General features: G+C 47.1%; 1 protein-coding gene and 1 long non-coding RNA gene across 2 annotated transcripts in view; one reads left to right on the top strand and one right to left on the bottom strand.

Annotated features, from left to right (window-relative positions):
* The window catches only part of LOC138841052 (uncharacterized), a 163,443-nt gene extending 146,282 nt beyond the window's left edge, over window positions 1-17,161 (bottom strand). The window contains exon 1 of the long non-coding RNA XR_011376307.1: window positions 17,064-17,161. This is a non-coding gene — a long non-coding RNA (uncharacterized lncRNA). The remainder of the gene's footprint in view (window positions 1-17,063) is intronic.
* A 25-nt stretch (window positions 17,162-17,186) lies between these two features.
* The window catches only part of Prox1 (prospero homeobox 1), a 53,480-nt gene continuing 48,673 nt past the window's right edge, over window positions 17,187-21,993 (top strand). The window contains exon 1 of the mRNA XM_070041508.1: window positions 17,187-17,266. The gene's annotated coding sequence lies outside the window, so the exon portion shown is untranslated. The remainder of the gene's footprint in view (window positions 17,267-21,993) is intronic.

Here is a 21,993-nt window from a genome sequence, read left to right as displayed (position 1 = left end):
ATCTCAGCCAATCCCATGAGCAGCAAAATGAAGGCCTCCTTACATGTATATAGTGCCAGGGTGGGGTTAGTAGTATCAGACATAAAATATACAATATTCTGTCATGGAGTCTGGGATCCATCATGGAAGTGAGAGAGAGTCATTGAGAGAGAGCTGGGAAGAGCCCAGGTGCATGGGTAAGAGCTCAAATAAACTTGGGAGGATGGAATTTGATTGGCATTTCTTGTTAGGAACTGAGTAATGAATGAACAACTAAAATTCAAAACTGGAAAAAGTCCCATGGGGAAGAAATAGACTGTCTTCTGTGATTGCCCGGGCAAAGTGGGACCAGGCACAAAAGAGTGCTCCGGGGTCCAGAGAAGAAGAAAAGAAGTTTTCTTCAACAGTTTCATTTTCCAGAACTAGGGCTTGAACTCAGGGCCTGGGCAGTGTCCCTTAGCTTTTTCTTTCAAAGAATGACACTCTACCACTTGAGCCACAGTTCCATTTCCAGTTTTTTCACTGATTAGTTGGAGATAAGGGTCTCACCATCTCAGGTTAACTCCAAATTATAATCCTCAGATATTAGCTTCCTGAGTAGCTAGGATTACAGGAGTGAGCCATTGGTGCCTAGCTCCTTTGGAATATTCTTAAAGAAGATAAGCTTGGTAAAAACACAAGAAGTAACAGGCCGGGCCTCTATATGTAGGCCACATGGAGGCAGGATACAACATGGGAAAGACAGTACTTTGTAAAGGAAATGCCAGTAATGAGATCATTTCAGCAGGAACAGGCAACCAGCATGCTGAGAAGTCACACAATGTCCATGCATGCTATGTCTGTCCAAGTAGAAGCAAAAATCTGCCAGGCCCAGATTGACTTCATTAGTCATTTAGAAGCGTGTACGTAGAACACAGGGGAAAAAAAATTCTCCTCCTCTTCACTGCACAATAATTGATCATCTGTATAAATAGAAATAGATTAGAACACCAACTCTTCAAAGCATAAATATTTCATTCACCAACCAGTTGTTATTTTGCCAGCAGCAGTGGTGAAGAACAAAGTGTGTAATAGCACACATTCACACACACACACAGGTGTGAATGTGTCCAACATCAACCAGGAATCAGTGTGGACAAGGATTTATACACAGAAACAGACTTACCACACAGGCTCCATTGGGCCAAATGCAAGCAGGGAAATTGGTGAGAAGCAGGCAGAGTTATATAACTCACTTAGCTCTAATTATTGTCTTTTTGCTCTTCTGGTCTGCTTGAACCAATAATACTCTCATTTAGCCAATACTTATCAAAAATTATGGGTACTGGGCTTTCGCTAGCTCACTGAACAAACTTTGCTCTTGGCCTCCTCAATTCATGTGGCTCATGATTGGAATGTGAACTAATATTTTTTTAAAGAATAAATGGCTGAATGAATAAGAAAAATGAACTCTTTAAAGAAAAGCCTTGTGGCTCATGCCTGTAATCTCAGCTACTTGGAAAGCAAAGATCAAGAGGACTGAACTTAAAACTTAGCAAGACCTCATTTCAACAATCAGTCAAATACGATGGCCCTTATCTGTAGTCATATGTGGAAGACATAGGCAGGAGAATCAGAGTCCAAGGTTGTCCCTAAAGAAAAACACACAATCCTATCAAAAAGTAAGTAAAAGGGCTGTGGGAATAAGTCAAGTGATAGAGATCATGCCTAAAAAGTGTGGTGTGCTGAGTTCAAACCCCAGTACTGCCAGCAATGCATTTTTAAGAAAAAAATGCATTAAGTAGATAAATTATAGGGCTAGAAATGTGGCTAAGTGGTCATGCCAAGCGTGCTTGAAGCCCTGGGTTCAATTCCTCAATACCACATAAACAGAAAGGGCTGGAAGTAATGCTATGACTCAAGTGGTAGAGTGCTAGCCTTGAGCAGAAGAAGCTCAGGCACAGTTCCCAGGCCCTGAGTTCAAGCCCCAGGATTGGCTAAAAGGAAAGAAAAAAAGAAAAGAAATTATACACAAATCAAAAAGGTAGGAGATAAGCTTGAGAATGTTTGTTTCATGTTAATAAGAATTTTACAGTCCTGGGGCTAAGAAGGTGGCTTAGTGGTAGAGTGCTTGCCTTGCATGCATGAAGCCCTGGGTTTGATTCCTCAGTACCACATAAAGAGAAAAGGCCAGAAGTGGCGCTGTGGCTCAAGTGGTAGAGCACTAGCCTTGAGCTGAAGAGCTGAGGGACAGCCCCTAGGCCCAGAGTTCAGGCCCCATGACTGGCAAAAAGAAAAAATGGAATTTTACAGTCCTTATCCTTTTACCCATTTCTCTAACTGGGTGAGGTTATGTACAGCTATAATCCCAGAACTTGGGAGGGTGAGGCATAATGATCAAAAGTTTGAGGATATCTTGCTTGGACTATATGAAGAAATCTTGTTTCAATAAAATCAAAGGAGGAAGGAAGGAAAGGAAAGAGGGGGGAGGGAAGAAGGGAAGAAGGAAGGAAGGAGGGAGGGAGGGAAGGAAGGAAGGAAGAAAATGAGAGGAGAGGAATTTAGTTCATTTTCAAAATTAAAAATACCAATTCTGGTATTGTGTCATTCCATAAGGGGCAGAGAGGAATTGCAAAGACATTTTGATGTGGCTAGACATGAATCATAGCCATGACCTATATGCAAGCCAAGAAGACCTATAGTTGAGAAGTAAGCAGAATAGGAAATGGTTCTCTGCCACCTGCTTCTTCCTCCGAAGCATTGAGAAAGATGTATTGCATTTGTGTGTGTGTGTGTGTGTGTGTGTGTGTGTGTGTGTGTGTGTGTGTGTGTGTGTGTACACTGGTCCCACAGCTTGAACTCAGGGCCTGGGCACTGTTCCTGAGCTTCTTTTGCTGCAGCCAAATGCTCTACCACTTGAGCCGCAACTCCACTGGCTGTTTTTTTGTTTTTGTTTTTTGGTAGTTTATTGGAGATGGTCTCTTTGTCCTAGCTGGCTTCAAACCACAGTCCTCAGATCTCAGCCTCCTGAGTAACTAGGGATATAGGTGTGTGCCACCAGTGCCAAACTCTATCTTGCATTTTAAAAGGCAAATTAGTGAGCAATAATGCTTGGTACACTTAGAATATGATCTATAGGAATGCTTAACACAGGCATACTAAAGGTGAAACTTTCCAAATTAACCATAGTGCAAAAATTGGAATTTCTCTGGAATGAGATTACTATGCTAAAAACAACTCTTGAAAGACACATTACCTAAAATTTTACTAAGGGAAATAACTCATCCACGGTGAAGTCAATGTTCAAATCAATATTCCCTGGGGAGCAGAATAATGCTCATTGATGGAAACTGGTTTTTAGGGGGACCTGTTGCAACAATGAGAAGTACAAAATGTCATGTCAAAACCAGCTTTACAATTTCGGTGTGGGGGGGGGGAGGGGGGTATAATTGGGTGGGGGGAGGGGGGTAAAATTGGGTGGGGGGAGGGGGGAGGCGGGGAAGGGAAGTGAAGGGTAAACAAAGGAGGAGGCTGCAATGCTTGGTAAGAAATGTATGCATTATCCTGCCCATGTAATTGTAACCCCTCTGTACAGTATGTTCTCAAATAAAATAAAATACAATTAAAAAAAAAAAAAAAAAGAAATTGTTAAGGGGTAAACAACATTTTTTTCATAATGAATGAAGCCAAGTAAAGGCTCTGTCAGGCCCACATTTCCTCCCCTCTTTAGCACCATATCTAAAAATTATTAGCATAATTATGAATGCCTTTTGACATGGTTAAAAATAGATGTTAGTTTCATTTTTAATCTCATTTTAATATCCAAGCAACAAGTTGATATATTATCTACTTAACAGCACTATTAAGTGAAATACTCCCATTAGTGGTTTAAAACAACCAGAAATTAGCAGAGCAGCAGTGGCTCACACCTGTAATACTAGCTATGTAAGAAGCATAAAAAGGGACTGTGATCCTGGACACTCTAGAAAAATAATGAAGGCAAAAAGGGCTGAGGCGTGAATGTCTAACAAGTCCATAGGCCCTGAGTTCAGTGCCATTTAAAACTAAAAATTGGAAAGTGGTATTAAAACTCAGAAATCTTAGATTTTCCTAAACTACAAACTTAATAACTGTTAATTTTAAAACACCTTGCTATTTCTTGATGACTTTCCTACTCTTATTTGTACCTAAAGTTAAAAATATTGACTAACACTGAATCTAGCTATGTATTGACTGCCTTCACAAAAGCAAGAAGTGTTTAATGAAAAAAGAAAAGATAAAGATGAATATAATTTCTTTTTACATTTAGCAAGTTGATTCAAGTGAGTGAATATTTAGATTGATTTACCATGTCACCATACATTACATACTGTCTAATTCATAGACTATCTTCATAAGCCAAATTTATCATTGGAAGAGAGCTTGCTTTCTACCCTTTTGAAACTCAAAAGTTGCATAAGAAAGGACAGATGGGTGATTTGGGGAAAAAGAAATGTCATTCAATTAATGTTTGTTAAAAAGGGTGTCACGGATCATTGGCAGAGTTTCTACCCATTGGCAACTCCTCCACCCAGCCAAAAATTAATTGAGCATCCAGACTACTAGTTTTTTTGGTGGAGAAGAAAACAGTGGTAGAAATTGATACCAGAACCCTCAGGAGAGTGACTGGATGGCCCATCATCTTCCACCCATAGGAATAACATCACTGACACCCACAGCCATTGGCTGATATTTCTCTTCCATGGAGATGAACTCAAATCAAGCCACCTTCTAGTGCCTTATTCTTCTCAGGTATGAAATACGAAAATCTGGGTGGCTTGAACAGATACAATTAGGAATAAAATCATTCATTGGAATATGGTCATGACCTACAATTGACCTTAGCAAACAATTCAAACCCAATTGATTATAGTGCTATTCCTCATCAAATAGTATGTATAAGTAGATGCGTGGAATAACACTAAATACCACACAGAATAATAAAGCAGAGCAAAATGAGACCCCCCACACACACACACAAAAACTTAAGCTAGTTTTCCATTTACAAAAAGAAGCAGAAATAACCAAATGTTTGTTCATCTTTTTCCAATTTCCTCCTAGTTTAAAATTCAAAAAATCCTATGTATGGTGTAGGTGGAGAATATGGTCACTTATCATGTGAAAATCATTTCTGTTTTTCTCACACCCTGAGGACTGTATCTATAGAACTAAGCTGAGTGGGGCAGGAGTAAGCTAATATGGTCTTCTATAGAGAACAATGTAACAATCAGAACATAACTGGGATTTGATTCAACCTAACCTGGAATTATCATGGGTATCTGTGCTAATCTGTGTATGCAGGAACACGTGCTCACAGACACAGCCTTGACTACTCCTTTTCCAATACTGCCCAGGTGGCTCTGTGGCAGGCTGGACAAACAGGCCTTTCTCTCCACTGACCCTTCCCACCAAAGCAGAGAAGGTGTCAGCAGGATCTGGTTGACTGGGCCCCTAATAGTGCTATGGTTAATTATTGACTGATTAGGGATTTACCTTATCTTTCCATCAGAAGCTGCCCCTGAGACTTAACGGTAAACCATTTCCAGGGAGGTGGGAAGGGGAATCTACACACAAGACTTTTACTTTATTCCCTCTGGGTCACTTTAGCATGTCCTTTAGCATGACCCCATTACTCACATTTGGGTCAGGATGGCAGGGCTCACAGCTCCTTTGGGAGGGGGCAGACCCACAGGGAGGTAAGCCCGTAGAAGCAAGCTTAACTCTCTACAAAACTTTGCTTCTTGGCTTTTTGTCTCTGGAAATCCTGGGGGTGCCCGAGGGTGAGAATCAGCCCCTCACTCCCTGCTGAAGACCTCCGAGCGAAGGAGAGTGTCAGTACAGACAGCCGGAGCCCAGCTGCCCCAGATAAGAGGTGGCCCGTGTTAATGCACAGGCTTCCTCTGCACCTCGGCAGGGCCTTCCGTTTCCAAACAGTCTCCCTTTAATGTTGGCGAATGTTGTTTTTCCATTGACTCAACATCTCGCCTCTGGTGGTGAGCCAGGGGGGAAAGTTGGAGGGAGGGGGGGGAGACCAGAGTGAGGGCGGGCCAGCCTGCCACAGCTCTAAACAAGCGGGGCACCTGTTTCGGAAAGTCTCGGATTCTTGCTTCCTCTGGACCAAGATCAGTCCTGTCCTCCTTCCCAGGCGGACCCTCTCCATCTTCCAACCCCACTATCAAAGATTTATCATCTTTATATGAATTTCACGGTCATATTTGAAGGAAAGGGGAAAAAATAAGAGGTTTAGTGGTGCCCAACACCCCTAAAAAATTGAGAGGAGAAGAGGCAAGCAAATGAGAAGAAGGTGAAGGAGTAGAGAGGAAGAAAAGGGGGAGATGGGCAGATAAGACAAAGAATCAACATGGGAAAATGAAAGGCCAGAGGGAGAGAAGAAAAAGAAAGGGGGTGGGGGAAGGAGAAAGAGGGCTGAAGAATGCAATCTGAAGTGAGAGAATTTCCCCCCCATAAGCTCAGTTTCTCAAGCCCCAAGACAGTGGCCAAGTTGAGGGCTGAGAACAGGTTCAAGGAGGAGGGGGCTTGTCTGGGCAGTCCAAGGTCAAAGGGCATCTTCAAAACCAAATCTTGATTAGATCCAGCTAAATGTTTTGACTTGGGGGAGACAGTCAGGATTAAAAAGCAAAGTAGAGCAGCATGGAGAAGAAAGAAACAGGAAAAGAAAGGAAAAAGTTTTGAAAAAGAAAAGAAAAGCCACGGTGGACACAATGGATAGGATAGAAAACACTTCTGCCTGGCCTAGTCATCTACTAACAAGCTGTAAAGATCTCCAATGACAACTTGTCACATTAGTTTAGTGAGACTGAAGCAGTCCTTATCCCCTTTCCTGTGCTTAATCTCTCCCTGAGAGCCACAAAAACATGCTACCACGTTTAATAGGATTAGTTTCATTCACTTTCTCCCCCACCCTTTTTTTTTATTTTTTACAATTCTATTTTCAGCAATACAGAGATCCTAGCATCCATTGACTTCCTGTGGTGCCCAGCAAAACCTGGTGTATGTGTGTGTGTGTGTGTGTGTGTGTGTGTGTGTGTGTGTGTGTATCTGTGTGTGCGCACATGCATGTGTGTGTGCTCATGCGTGGTTTTTACCCTCTACAGACATTATTCAAATCTGAACAAGAAATGTAGTATTTGACTGCTTTGTACCTCTTTGTTCACTGAATGAGACTCTCCTCCTGGAAATGTCCAGAGCTTGCTGGGGATGAGATTGTTAGGTGATACAAGGGTCCAGGTAAAGCCAGGACTGACTATGAGAATAATCTGAAAAACAATAACAACAACAACCCAGTCTCTGAAGAGGTTCTGGGGGGTCTAGAGAAATTGTTCTAGCTCAGACTACTGGCAGACTCGAGTTTCAATTCTGACTCTGCTATGTACTGACTTGGTAGCTTATAAAAAGCAATGAAAACTTCTCTAGTCATTTGTACAATGGGGATACCCCTCATCCACTTAGTTATTGGGGGAGCTGCAAATAATACACTTTATTTACTCACTTCAAAAACTCCGCTCCTATCTTTTTCAGACCTCTGAAGCCAGCATGCCTGACTTACAGTTGTGCATTGAAGATGACTATGTTTCACTCTACCAAAAGAACATCTTTAATGGGATGTTGTGTTTTATGGTGTTTGCAAATGAAAAAAAAAGTGCAAGTGTGAGTACAGAATTCAAAGTGTCTGACATACAAGAAGTGTTTGGTAAATGTTACAAGTAGCCATCATTGCTCCGGATCACTGTCCCTGTGTCTTGTGTTTCCACTGCAAGATCACTTTGGAATCTGAGAAAAGGAAGTGTTACTTTGCCCATCGTCCAAATTTCTCTAGAACAGAGCTCCTAATGAGGCTTCAGAAACTTGACCAAACCAAACACAGCCCAGAACTGTTGGGCCAGTACAGGCTCACCAACCTCCAAGCTTAACAGCATTCTACAAATGACAAGCATCTGATAAATGGCCTGATTCCAATTTTGTAGAGGCTTCATTGAGTAATGCAACCCCTCCCCCCCCCACACACACACTTTCCAGCGCAGGGAGAGACAAGAGTAACCCATCGGCATAGCATGATGGATGATGTGGGGGAGAGGGAGAGGGCCCATGAAGTCCTGAAGGATGTACACTGGGCCTCACTTAGGTGGGAAAATGGGTATGCTGGGGGCTATGGAGGTGCTAGAGGGCACTCTCTCAGATCCCACATTCCTTGCAAGCCAAGAGGAGGTCGGCACCCACAGAACCAAGGTCCTGCCAGCAACCTCTTTCCCCTCCCCAAGAAGGAACCTGGAACGTCTGTCCCTGGAGGCGGCAGTCCCAGAGCTGTTGTGTCCCAGTTGTTGCCCAGCCAACTGGGATTAGCAAGGGAGCAGCATCAAAAGTCTGGATGAGAGGAAGCCAAGATGCTTGGCCCTTCACCATGCCAAGAGCACCAGCCAATTTTAGCCTCCTACCTCACCTTTCTCCTACCTCACTTTCCTCCCACCTCTCCCTTCACTTCCCAGATGATCCTCCACGTCCTGCCCCACCCAGCAGCCTCAGTGCTGGGAACTGGATGCCCTGTGAACCATCTAGTATGTACCCTCTACTTCTATTCCACACTTCCTCCATGCCTCCCAGGCTCCTCCTCTTCACTTTCTCTCCTCCCAACTCCCACTGCTCACTTCTTTCCATGCTCCCCACTTCCAGTCCCCACTCTCTGTCCCCCATGGTCCCTCAGCAACTCCTGTGCAACTCACTGACATTCTACAGACACATGTGTATTCTCCCCACCCACATTCAGCATCCTTTACTCCACATACCCCCCCCCACTCTACCACCCTACTCCCTCCCCATCCCCTCTCCACCTACTAGGCTCTGCTCATCTAGATTCTCAGCCTACATCTTCCCCTCTGCTCATCCAGTGCAAGTGTTAGGCACAATCCTCTTCTACCAGGAAGGGGCTGGGATACAAAAGCCAGAAGCTGCCACCTGTCTCCCTATGGCCTGGCCTCAAATGCATGTGCCTTTCTAATTGTCCTGGTGTGCCCTTTGCTTATAATCCCCTAGAGACACAGACATTTCCCTCCCGGGTACAGAGTAGCCAGAAAGCAGAAAGCCAGAAAGGTTCCCTTCCATATTGTGCACACACACACACCCCTCCCAAATACCCAGGAACACCCTCCCTTCTCCTCCCTGGACAGCCACTTCAGTTCATTCAGGGGAATCTAAATCCTTGTAGTACTCCCTGGGGACTGGTCCCGATCTCCATGCTGGAAATTCCCACCCCTCGAGAAACAGGATTGCTTTCTCTCTCGCTTTTCAAGGATAGGGAAGTTGAACTAGTGACTCTTTCTCCAGTACTGGTGTTGTCACCCAGCTTGCTCTGCTGTCTGCTGGTGCAGCCGGTTCCATTTCCTTGGCTTTCTTCCCCTTTCAGGCCTTCAGAGTCACAGCCAGGCATGACACCTTCCTGCCTGTCTTCCTCTCCTTGCTCCCAGCTGTCTTTGGCTGGGCCCTCCCTGCATTACCTTGCCTCATGCTTGGATTCATTGGCTTGCACATAATCTTAGGAAGGATTGCTTTTTTGTTTTACATGCATTTGGGGAAGTTGGTTATTCTCACATGTAAAAACATATGCAGCTGATATGCATTTGTTTTTGTTTACCTAGGAATGTTGACCTTTTTTCTTTTCCAGCTTGTTATTCTCTCTGGAGTAGAACTTTTTGTCCTGTGGTTTTCTTATTCTGACCAGAAGCTTCTATGAGAAAGGTTTACTGTCTGTAAAATAGGGAAGGTGAAAGAGCCCCCCCCCCCAAAAAAAAGGCGAGGAAGAAGGGGGGGTAGATTTCAGGTTGGTAATCTCATGTTCCAGAGAGCCTGACAGAAAGTTCTAGGTCCAGGAACATGAGGCCTAGCTTCCAAACATGCACAAATTCTGTTCTGTATGACCTAAAAGTGTGTTGGGTGTGTGCTGTGTGTGTGTGTGTGTGTGTGTGTGTGTGTGTGTACGCATACATGCACCCAAGGAAGCATTCTGCATAAGCTACATTTGTACGTGCAAATATAGACATGTCAGTCCAGTTAGCTTCAGCAAAATATGAGGGGAAGAAGGAGGTTCTGTATAGGAGTCCTGGTGAGAATACGCCTATGCGCTTACGTTTGAGAGCAAAATAGGGTCCAAATCATGTGCTGAACAGTTCTGTTTGTGTGGAAGTCTCTTCTACACAACTTCACAACTTGGATTATTATCCCCATTTTATAGATCAAGAAAATGGAGGCCTGGAGAAGTTAACTCACCCAAGTCATCATGGAGCCACTCACCCTGGGGTAGTGTGACCCTGAGATGCTTCCCCAGATTCCCCAGTCCTCCTCTACATCTCCTACCAGAGCTTGGCCTGGACATTTTTCTAATTTTTTTAAGCTCCTTTAGTGATTCTGATGATCAGCAGGTCCTTGCAAACACTGCTCACATCAAACTGTCCCGCTACCCCAGTTGCCAGTCTTGTTCTGAGCAGCCTTCTCCACATTGGATAAAAACATTTAAAACATATTTAAATAGCAATTTTGAAAAACTATGCAGCATATGGATTTCTCTTTTGATCTCAAAATGATGACAAACAGACACTTAGATACTTCGTAAAAGAAATATTACCAGAAAAATTATAGAAATCTGGCTTTCAACTTCATCTTGCTCTAATTTAAACAAAATGCAACTTTCCAGAGTTATTCTTGCCTCGAATAAATCCAAACTGGCTCTTCTTTCTCTTATCCTCCCTATTCTGGCCTACGCCTATTTATTTCTAGCCGCCTCCTCAGCCTGAATAAAAAGCTTTGTAAGAGCTTTGTAAGTACGGGTAACTCAAGTACTATCACCAAAGCCCGGAAAATAGAGCACCTTCTCTGAATTCCCACCCTTGACATGAAAGACCAAAGAAAGGAGAAGCCGGAGTAACGGCCAAATATCCTGAAATTGACAAAAGAAGCCAGGACAGAAGGACAGATTTTCATTCCTCCGAAGGTCCCGCCCCTCCTGCAATCCCAAGAGATCCCCTCCCCCCTCCCCGCCCCCACTCCCCCAACCCCCCCCTCCCCGTCCAGTGCGTACCCCCCTCCCCACCCACAGGAGTCCCCTAAGCAACAGGCAGAGACAGGGGAGGGAGAGGTGGGGAGGCCACGGGGGGGGGGGGGGTGCGTAGCATCGCTGGCCTGGTGGCAACCCATGTTTCCCAACCTCAGATGACATCCCCCCCCACTTGGCCCGCTCCCCCCGTTCCGTGGCCCCCGGGAGCAGGTGGCCGCCCTCTGCGGCCCCCCTCCCGGCCTTCGAACCAGAGCCATCAGAAACTGGCTGCAGCTCCTGCGGGCACCTGGGAAAAGGTCCGGGCGCGGGGAACAAGGGTACCCAGGACAGCGGGCAGGGCCCTCCAGACCCCCCCCCCACGGGCGGTGCGCCCACCCCCACCCCCGCGCAGAAGCTGGGGCTCTCGCTCCGCAGGGTTCGCGGCACTGCGCCCCGCGCCGCGTCACGCTGCTGGCCAAGGCCGGGACACGGAGCACGGGGGAGAGGGGGTGCGGTGGGGGGGCTGGCAAGTAAGGATGAGCGGGGACTGGGGGTGGGGTGGGGGTGGGAAGGACACCAAGAGCAATCGGAGGACCGGGAACCCCGCTTCCCGCCCAGGGCCGGCCGGGGGAGAGGAGCCGCCCAGCCTTTCCCGCCCATCGCGAAACTTTTCCAACAGGCGCGCGCGGGCGAATTCCTGTCGGATTTGGGCAATCCCAGTGGCCATCAGGGAGCAGGCACCCGACCCTTGCCCTCCCCTAGCCCACCCCCGGGACCCACGCGCGGGGATAACACGGGCCTCCCCACGGCGGGGTGGGGAGGGGTGCGGGAAGTGGCCAAGGGTGGGCGTAAAGGCTACACCGCGGAAAGAGACTCGCGAAAGGCTCGAAGAGCGCTCAGAAAATAAAAGCCTGCCCCAGCTCGCCGGGATCGCGGTGCCCAGAGGCCTTGCATAACTTTGCCCACTGCGCCCCCGCGGGTCCAGGCGACCCTCCGCACTCGCAGCCTCACCCCGCCCGACTCCCGCCCGGCTGCGGCCCGAGCCAGCCTTTGTACTTCAGGGACAAGGCAAAGATAGCTGACCCCCCACCAATGCTGCTGGTGGCCGAGTGTGTGTGTGTGTGTGTGTGTGTGTGTGTGTGCATGCGCGGGGGGGGGGGGCTGGGGGAGGTCAACTGTGTAGATCCCACTTCCTAGCACCCGACAAGGTACAGAGTGAAAGCAACCCCTGGGTCCCCTCTACTTCTCTCTACCCTTGGGGTCCCCATCTTCTTCACTTATACTGTGGCTGGGAGAAGATACAGCACTATCAGATCAATCAATGTGTTGGGATTGCTGTTCGTTTGTTGTTGCTGCTGCTGCTGTTTTAAGTAAAATCACTGCGTCGCCGAATCCTAGATTATTAGAGAAAGGCCAGTTATGGGGGGCGGATGGGTAGGGAGCAAGTGCACCCCCTCGGAAGGAGAGCGGGCGGCGCGTGGCCTGGCGGACGCCTGGCGAGACTCGGCGAGGCCCGGTGGAGTGGCTGGATTATGTAAGTAACAGCCCTCCCGGCGCTGGACACCATCTGTTAATTTCTTGATATTGGAAAGTTGGGTGCCTGAGGCTAAGCCAAGGCTGGCTGCGAAGGGCTCCCAGCCTGGCTATTTCTTATTCCTCCAGGGCAGGAAACTGTACCTCCCTTGATTATTATTATTATTTTACCCAGTGCCATCAAATCAAGGAGAAGTCTGACCCCTGGATCACCCTCAACCCCCACTCCTAGAGGAGTGGACTTTGCCTTGTGTTTGGGGGGTAAGGGGGGGCGGGGACGAGCGATTTTCTCGACGACATCTTATAGTAGCGAGTCCTTCTGACAAATCCATACTTTTCTGACAGATCTGTGGTCTTTGGGGTAAAAGAAGAGGGGGGAGACTCTTAACTGGGGAATGGGGGCTTAATTGTTTTCTTTTAAAAATACTACTTTTGCTGTCAACACCCCTGTCTGCAGTTTCTCTTAAGGGTTATATTTCGACTTTCTTTGGAGTGATTCGTTTCTGTTTACTTTGAAAGCTGTTGGTTAAACAAACATCACTCAGAGGCTTCTCAACAGTGGGGTTCCCCAGAGAGAAAGCCCGCAGCTGCTTCTTGCTACTGATCTTGCGGGATTTCACTTTCGGCCCCACCATTCAGAGCAAATCCAGGTTGGGTTTGGCGTCACGCTGGGCACGGGGGAGGAGAGTGGGAGAGGCCGAGTGTCATTCTGCCTGTGGGCTACCTGCTGCAGGCCCGGTCTGCTCCCCAGAGTTGGTTTTTCTTTCTCTTCCCTTCCTCAGGCTGGTGGCAATGGTGGCCACGAAGGGGTGAGTTTGGTGGTTAGGTGGCAGCGAGGGGTCTCCGGCATCGTTTGCCGGAATTCGCGCCCCTGTTTGCCTCTAGGCTGGGTGTCTTAGGGTTTGATGAGGGCTGGATGTTAAGTTTTTAAATTACATACACGCACCATCTTCCCTCCTATCCCCAGTTAATGGCTTTACGGAAGAAGGGGGAGGGGCGCACCGAGGAACTAGCCCGGCGAATGTGTTTAACCCAGAACCAGATGCACAAGGGATGACCGCAGGTTGGACTCCGAACACACACAGATCGCCCTGCAGATCAATAAGCAAACGCAACCTGCACGGGGAACGGTCTGTGTGAAGCTGGATCAGAACTTGAGTTAACTTCTAAGTTGCTAGGGTGGCGTTGGCCACCGGGAGGAAGGAGGAAATGAGTTGACCCCGGCTAGGTTTGGCCTCAACGTTCACAGATGGAGCCATTATCTATGCGACTTCTGCCCCCAACGGATCGCGCTTTTTTTTCCCTCCCCTATCAGAAAACAAACCAGAAGTCGCCGAGATAGGGGTCTTGGGCCTGACGCCTGGCTCCAGAGCCCCCAGAAACCCAAGAGAGCATCCTAGGTGGGACCAGGGAGGTGGCCTGGCCGCGACAGTCGCGGACCAGACAGACACCCACGTCGGCTGCTTACAAAGCTGGATTGCAGACCCAGCTCGCTCGTCCAGCGTCGCGCGCACTCCGGTTCCAAGGAGCCGCTCCTGCGCCCCATTGCCGCCTGCGAATTGCCACCGCCGAACAGCCGCGAAGCCTCTGCGCCCAGGCTGGGGGGGGGGGGGGGGGAAAGGGGGTGAAGTGTTTCCTTGTTCTCCCAGAGGGTTAGCTAGACTTCAAGTCCGGCCTGCCTTTTGCCTCCAGCGTGGTAGAGGTCTTACTGTGGTGCGCAGGGGAACTTTTCCCGCCGCCTGATCCTGTCAGGTGTAGTGTGTTCAAAACGTGCAACAGAATGCTAGGTACAATTGACCCAAAGTTATGAGCTGCGGTTGGAGCTATTTTCTTTCCCCTGGCCTCCTTTCTTCCCCCCTCTCCCTACCCCCCCCCCACGCATCCCCTTTTCCTTCCCTGGTCTCCTCCCTTTTGAGTCTTAAACTGAGCAGATGGTTTTAGGGTGTAAAGAACATATATTCTTTACTACTACCCTACTACCCGTTTATTTATGGACTGTCTCTAAGTTATTTGTGCAAACAGGTTTTAAAAGAAGAAAAATAATGAGAAAGAGCAAGAAAACATCCTCAGAACCCAAATTTCCCAGCACAATACACCCGCTTACCTCGAAGGGACCATGCTGTATCTAATGATCGTGAGGACAGATTATTTCAGTTCCCAGCCTAAACTGTCACATCCCTGTAAGAACACTTGATACAACCGCAGATCACTGGAGGGGTGAGCTATGTGTGCCTGTGTCTGTGTTACCTCCACAAAGGACCGGAGGAGTGTCTAGGGGAGATGAGTGGGGGAAGGGGTAAAACGCTGGGGATGCACCTATAAGTCTTTTCCCATCTGGCTGACCTGATTTTTCCCCCCTTCCTCTTCAGTGCCAAAAGTTTGCTACAGGATACATACTAACATCGTTATTCAGAGACAAGACTTAATATCCTGTTTACAGTTGGATATATTTGAGGGTGAAGTTGTAAATATCCCAGAGAGGTGTGTGTCTGGGGGAGAAGATGTTGGTAGTGGTTAGCTAGTGTCCTTGCAACACATCTCATAAATACTGTTGTCACAACGCGGTGCGACCTTTGATCTGATTAAATTCAAGGGACACGCAAAAAAGACTTCTCCCTATCCTGCCTTATAAAAAGAAAGAAAAGGAAAAGGAAAAGATCACTAAATATTGAGCATTGAATCTACTTACTAGGTATGCATGTTTCGGCTCCGAAGCTCACAACTAGTCCCAGCTTTTTATAGGATCTTTAAGTCATAAAGCGGCTGTTTTATTAAATGCTGTTTACTATGCCCAGGGAAACCTTCATGCTGCGGCTGGATGGAGGTTGTCTCTTTAGCATTTGTTACTCGCAAAGCTCAAAGAGCTCTTAAAAAAATAATCTGAAGAAATGTTGTTGGATATTTTTCACCCACGAAATGTCAAATCAAAATGCATTTTCTATGGCTTCACCTTAGAGCCTGAGATTTTAGCATCTGAAATTTTCTTGCCTAATAAACTTTAAAGTTTGTAACCCTGACATTAAAATGGTGTAAATCCTATGTTGGACTGTTTTAGCTCCCTTTGGTCATTCTGAGTGAGGGAGAGGAAATCAGAAGATAATGTTTGTGACATGTATGTGTGTACATATATACATATGTATCTATACATACATTGATCTATCTATCTATATATCTAGCGGGTGTACCCATAACCCATATAATATTGTTAGAGGTGATCGAAGGTGAATATCATTCTTACTAATCATTTTCACAGGTAATTGGGACTTAGTGGGGGTTGTTTTGTTTTAACATCAGATTCATTGGACCGAGGGTGAAACATCTTCCACCTATGAATTTAATTCTAAACCAACCTGTATTTTATCTTTCACCTACTCTTTAAAAGAGTGACATACATAGACGGTTGATACTGCTTCGGAGATCGTTTAAAAAGTAGAATGATATGCGCATCTCTCCCCCCCACTCCCTCCCTCCCTTTATGCCACCCCTAAGCCCCCCCCCCAACACACACCCAATACACTTTTCCTCAAATATACTTTTCCATGCCTTTCTCTACCCAAGTCCAGGGAGCGCTCCCTCGCTTAGCGGCTTGGTGAACTTGATCAGCTGTATCAGGGAAATGAAAAAAAAAAAAAAAAAAACCAGAAAGACCAGCGTCCTGGAAGATCAAGTGTGTGCCGGGCGCTGCTCCGCAGAGTGCCCGCAGATGGCTTGCTGCGGCTCGGGAGCGGAGATCCCGGCGCCCCGAAGCTACGGCTGGGCGGGGGGTGGGGGTTGGGGGTGGGGGACCAGGGATGGAGGCCAGGGATGGAGCGGGGTGGGGGAAGCTCAGGAGGAGGGGGCTCTCTCCTTTTCTGTCCTCCCAGCCCCTCACCCCTCCACCCCTTTTCTATATATATGGTTTTTTTTTTCCCCTCCCAAGTTCTCTTGCCTGGCTATCCCCCCTTGAATCCGAAGGCGCCTCGCGATTGGGTGCTGGGGCCGGGTACGTCAGTCAGACTGTGACGTGCTGTCTTCCTGTTTCCTTCAGCTGTGTCTTAAAGTAAATCTTGTTGTGGAGCGGAGCCCTCAGCTGAGAGAGCGCTCGGAAATCATTCACCATTGCCACCGCGGAGAGCAGAGCGGCGCAAAAGAGCTCTGGCCGGGTCCGCCTGCCCGCGCCCTGCCCGCGCCCTGCCCGCGCCCTGCCCGCCTCGCCCGGCTCCGCTCCGCTCCGCTCCGCAGCCTCTCCGCCCCTCGCCCCGCTCTGCGCTCCGCTCCTTGGCTTTTTCTCCTCTCCTTTCGTCCCCTCGCCCCTTCTCTCCTCTCCCGTCCCCGCCTCTCTCTCTCTCTCTCTCTCTCTCTCTCTCTCTCTCTCTCTCTCTCTCTCTCTCTCTCTCTCTCTCTCTCTCTCTCTCTCTCTCTCTCTCTCTCTCTCTCTCTCTCTCTCCCCCCCCCTCACTCACTCCCTCCCTCTGCCCACTCGCCGCGCTCCCTTGCGCTCGCACAGACTCACCGCGCCTGGTCCAATTATCATATTCATCACCCGCAAGATACCACCGTGTGTGCGCGCGCGTGTGTTCCTCTCTCTGCCGGCCAAAAAGAGAGAGAGAGAGAGGCGAGAGAGTGGAGAGAGAGAGAGAGAGTGCAGAGAGAGAGAGAGGGGAGAGAGAGAGAGAGAGAGAGAGAGAGGCTCGGTCCCACGGCTCTCTGCACCGCGTAAGTACCTTCTCCCCCTCGCGAGTCCCCTCCCCTTTGCCAGAGTCACTTGCACTAGCTTGTTCTTCTAGAATGAGAAGGAAGAGAAAAGAGCTTCCCAGTCCCTCACACCCCGGGTAAACAATCTGCACCCCCCCCCCGCCTCCACTTCTCTCCCAGGAGTTTAAAAAAAAGAAAGAAAGAAAAGGAGGAGGGGTGGCATTTAAATGAACCCGGGTAAAACAGCCTCCAAACAGTTTTCTAAGCCGGAGGCGCCCTCGGTGGGACTCGGCGCTGCGCTCTTCCCAGGGCCGGAGAGAGTAAGTGGTCCGCTTGGCTTGGCTTTCTTTCTCTTTCCTGCCGCTTGGCTGGGGGTGGTGTTGGCCCTGGAGATGGGGGTTGCGGGGGACACGCTGGTGTGGCTGGACTTGTCGCCGATCTTGTCACCTTTTGTGTAACGTCTCTGGGGGTGCGAGGACGGTTTGGCTTCCCTCCCTTCTTTCTCTTCTCAGGAGAGGAGAGAGGGACAACGAGGGGGACCGGGTCGCTTTGTGTGTGTGTGTGTGTGTGTGTGTGTGTGTGTGTGTGTGTGTGTGTGTGTGTGTGTGTGTGTGTTTGTCTGCGCCCCCCCCCGGCCCCCCTCTGCTTTCCGCTAAGCTCCATCCATCTCCTCTCTGGGGTTAAAACTCCACTCCCGGGGCTCGTCCCCAGGTCCTCTCCCTTTGTCTTGTTTATTATAGCTCCCTTTCTTCCCGGCTCTTCCAATTTGCTTGTCATTTGCATACCTTTCACTTCTCCTTTTTTAACCCCAGCAGAGGGACCGGGAGTGGGGGAGGAGGGCCCGGGGAGAAAGGGTGTGTGTGTGTGTGTGTGTGTGTGTGTGTGTGTGTGTGTGTGTGTGTGTGTGTGTGTGTGTGTGTGTGTGTGTGTGTGTGTGTGTGGTGGGGGGGAGAGGCGCTCTTCTTACTTTTCTCGACCACACACTGTCGAAGCTGAAATGTGGAGTGATGGGTCCTGAGCGCGCCACCCCTCTCCGGGCTGGGTGGAGCAGGGTAGGGGTAAGGTGGCACCCAGTGCCCCAGGGGGCCTGAAGTGGAGGGATTGGGGACCTGACCAGCCGCCGCCGAGTTGGATAGAGGACTCAAGATCCAGGTGGAATAAGGGTGCGCTCCTACAGTGGATGTGTGAGTTGGAGACTCTCACGGCCATCGCTGGCGTTCTGTGGTGTTGGGGCAGCTTCGCTCGGGTCTTGCCGGCTTAGCACCGACTGTGTTACCCCAGTTCGAAGGACTGGGGACTCATAAGGAGAAAAGAGGAGAGGTGAGAGTAGTTGTTGTGGAGAAGACTGAGGAAAGTGGAAAGGGGGGAGGGGGAGAATTCTCTCCTGCTTGAACAGTCAAGGTGGAAGGGGGGGAGGGGACGATGGACATCACCCAAAGTCCCGTTTAGCAAGTTGTGGGTTCTTCTGGTGTGCCAGCCAGTCAATTCTCCTGCTGGACCTGATGGGGGTGGGGCCGGCAAAGGAGGAGTCGCTTTCCGCACCCTAAAGGGTCTGTGGACCCTTCTCGACTTCTTGGGATGTTGAGCTGCCCTGGCAGACTGAGAGTAGAAACAGGAGGCGGGGATGGTGATTGTCTTAAATAGCCCAAGGAGTCCGGTTGGAGTGTGAAGTTGCTGTTCTTGGCAACCCCAGAGCCCTACCTGCCCGCGGGGGGTAAGGCTGGGAACTCACCTGCTTGTTTTGACTTTTCCAAGAAGGTCTGTGTTGTCTCCTTAAGCTTATAAAAACAGAGCAAGCACAGGGTGGCCTCTTCAAAAGTCAAGGCTGGAAAAGTCTCCTACACCCCCTCCCCCTTCTCCTTCCTTTCTTCCCTTGATCCCATGCCATGTCTTATAACAAGAAAGAAAATCATTTCCTTTCTTAAACAAGGTAGGCAGAAGTCTATGAGCAGAGTACGCATGGGCAGGGCCTGACAGGTGTGTTGTGTCAAGAAAGACAGGTGCAAATTTCCTCTGTGTCTCTGTGTGTCTGTATAGTTCCAGACCACAAGGCTCGCTTGAGGGTTGTAGAGGTTTATGAATTTATGGTTGTCCTGGTTAATAGGATTGTCTGGGCTAATGGAAATTGGGCTGCTGTTCTGTGGAGCCCTGCCATGTGAGTTCTTTGGGAGGAGGTAGGGGAAGGTTGGTATGTATTTGTTTACCCTTTTTAAGGATGGAGGCCAGCGCCTGCTAAGGCCATGTCTCAAGCTTCTGTCTGCCCTTCGGCCAAATCTACCCCCACTTCAGCAGCAGGTGGAGGCAGATTGACTTTCCCTTTGCTTCCCTCCAGTTCCCAGTTTATACCTATTTCCCAGAGATGGGCAGGGGGGTAGAGGAGTGGGGAGGGGCAAGGAGAGAAGACTCTGTGTGTGTGTGTGTGTGTGTGTGTGTGTGTGTATCTTGGACAGCCGTCCACAGTTGTGTAACTGTCAAAATACCAAAGTCAGTTTGAAAGTGTTACTGGTGTTAAAGCTTATCTTTTATCATGCTTTCTCTCTGCCTAGAAAGAATAGGTATGTGCATAAACTCTTTCAAGTCGCATTGCTAAATACTCTCATAAAGTCATTGTACCAGACAAGTGCCAGATGTCCTAGATAGGACTTTGATGGAGATAGAAAAATCTAAGGACACCCCAGGACACTGTGCTTTTCTGTTTGGTGCAAGTTTGGGCAATCCATTCCCTAAAGTTTCTTTCAAGAACTTAAGAATATTTTCAGAGTGAAATGCAGTGTGTGCTATGAGGAGGGAACAAAAAGAGTATTCAAGTTAACCTGTGTGTGGACATGCTCATATGGTAGTAAAATGATGAAGTTAAGGACTCTGGCGTGATATGTGAGGGAAGATATTGGAAATTTAGTATAAGCACTATGTTTAGAATTCTTAGGAGTTGACCTTCAGAACATTTTTTCTTTTAATAGGCTACTTCTTTAAGCCAAGTTGCCTATGAATAGGCTAGATAACAAATAGTTTGGGTTGGTTGTTTTAATTGGTTTAGTGTTTATCATTGGTGTCTTGAAAATGAAATCGTATATGTCATTTATTCTTTAAATTTAAGCATCAAAGGCCCCTCCCCCACATTTTTCTTGTATGCTTTTAAAGTTCTTTGGTTATTAAATTGTCATCCATGGCTTTGTTCATTTACTTTATTTTTAATGGAGGTTATCTGTGCTTGGCACTTATATTGATATTTTATGTGTCCATTATGCAGAATTCTATTTAGTTTAATCACCACCTTGTGGGGGGAAAGTCATGCATACATAAAATGCATCTTTGTTCACTTTTCTCATTTCCTAGCATGGGTCCTTCAGAAGCCGCATGTACACCTTACAACCCAAGCCAGGCTTTTCTCTAAGTTGCCAGACTTCCCCTTCTTTATTCAAAACTCAAAAAGGCCTTTGTCATCAATTTGCTATATCATTTCTGCCATTGTCTCAAACTTGCTATCTGAAGAATCTCTGTATTTAGTTATTAAGAAAATGTTATGTTATAGTATGGATAATATACATGATTATCACTACAGGTTTTAATTAAGTGTGTGTATAAATTGGGAGAGACATCTATAAGGAATGTCTCAGTCCTTATTACCTAGTACATTTTAAAGCTTCAAATGGCACTTAGAATATTTCAATTTTCTGCAAAAACAGGTGTAAGCCTATTTTCATAAGAGTATTCTCACACTTTTATTTACTTAGTTAAGTAACATATTACTTTTTAAATAAGTAGAAATCAATATTTTTGGCATGCCACAGAGAATTTTCTGTGTTCTTTCTGCAGGTGAGAAATGCACTGATTTTTGTTTTGTTTTGTTTTTTGCAGGCATGGAGGAATTGTAAATGAAATGGCTGTGATTTGAGAACTCGATTTTGATAGGAAATTTAAGATTCTGCCAATACAGTCTTAGTTAATTGAAGTACTACCTTGTGCCAAATAGTTTTCTTCAAAATAAATATCAAAAGCTTCCTTAAGCTGTTGTAAGCAGAAATATCTTTGAAGGAAAAATTGCTAATTAAAAGGCATGAACACTTAAATATGCGGCAGGGAACAGCTTAGAGATTTTTGGGGAGGAGGGCGATAGCTAAATCAAACTATCTAATTTTCTCCACTGAACTACTGATTGTCAGACTGAATTATAGTATTCTTTGTTTATGATATCCCACTCGAAATATCATAAGTAGGTTAACTCACATTGCGTAGGCCCATTCAAAGATCAATTTCTGAAAGAAGTAAAAAAGTTCAAGCAGTTTCTTCAAATCATTTTATCGACAAAGACTGATAATAATCTAAGCAGGAAACTGTGCCAAACTTACACTCTCTCTGTCTCATAAAAGATTTTTCTGAACTATCTGGATAATTACCATAATGAAACACTTCTTTGTCCAGAATCTGGACTCCAGATAGATGCAGTAAAAGTTGTATCTCCCTCCCTTTCCCCGGAATAACTTCTTTATTAAAGTGGAGCGATGAACCACTTTCTAGTTCATATTGCAGTGTTCCTTTGAAATTCTTTACTGAATATTCTTTTCTAGTAATATTAATCCATGAGCATCCTTAGAAATCTCACTTGATCATAACTCGAGGTTTGTTCTTCTGGTATCTTTTTCTTGGTGGAATCTGCTATTGTACAGGAATTATCAAAGCATGCCAATTGGTACAATAAAATATTCAATATTTTAAAAATTCTGTATAGATTTTCATATTGACTAATG

The sequence above is a fragment of the Dipodomys merriami genome, unplaced genomic scaffold (assembly GCF_024711535.1).
Source record: "Dipodomys merriami isolate MVZ:Mamm:240054 unplaced genomic scaffold, mDipMer1.0.p SCAF_31, whole genome shotgun sequence".
NCBI lineage: Eukaryota > Metazoa > Chordata > Mammalia > Rodentia > Heteromyidae > Dipodomys > Dipodomys merriami.
Note: the sequence above shows the minus strand (reverse complement) of the source record. Positions and strands in the feature narration are given on the sequence as shown.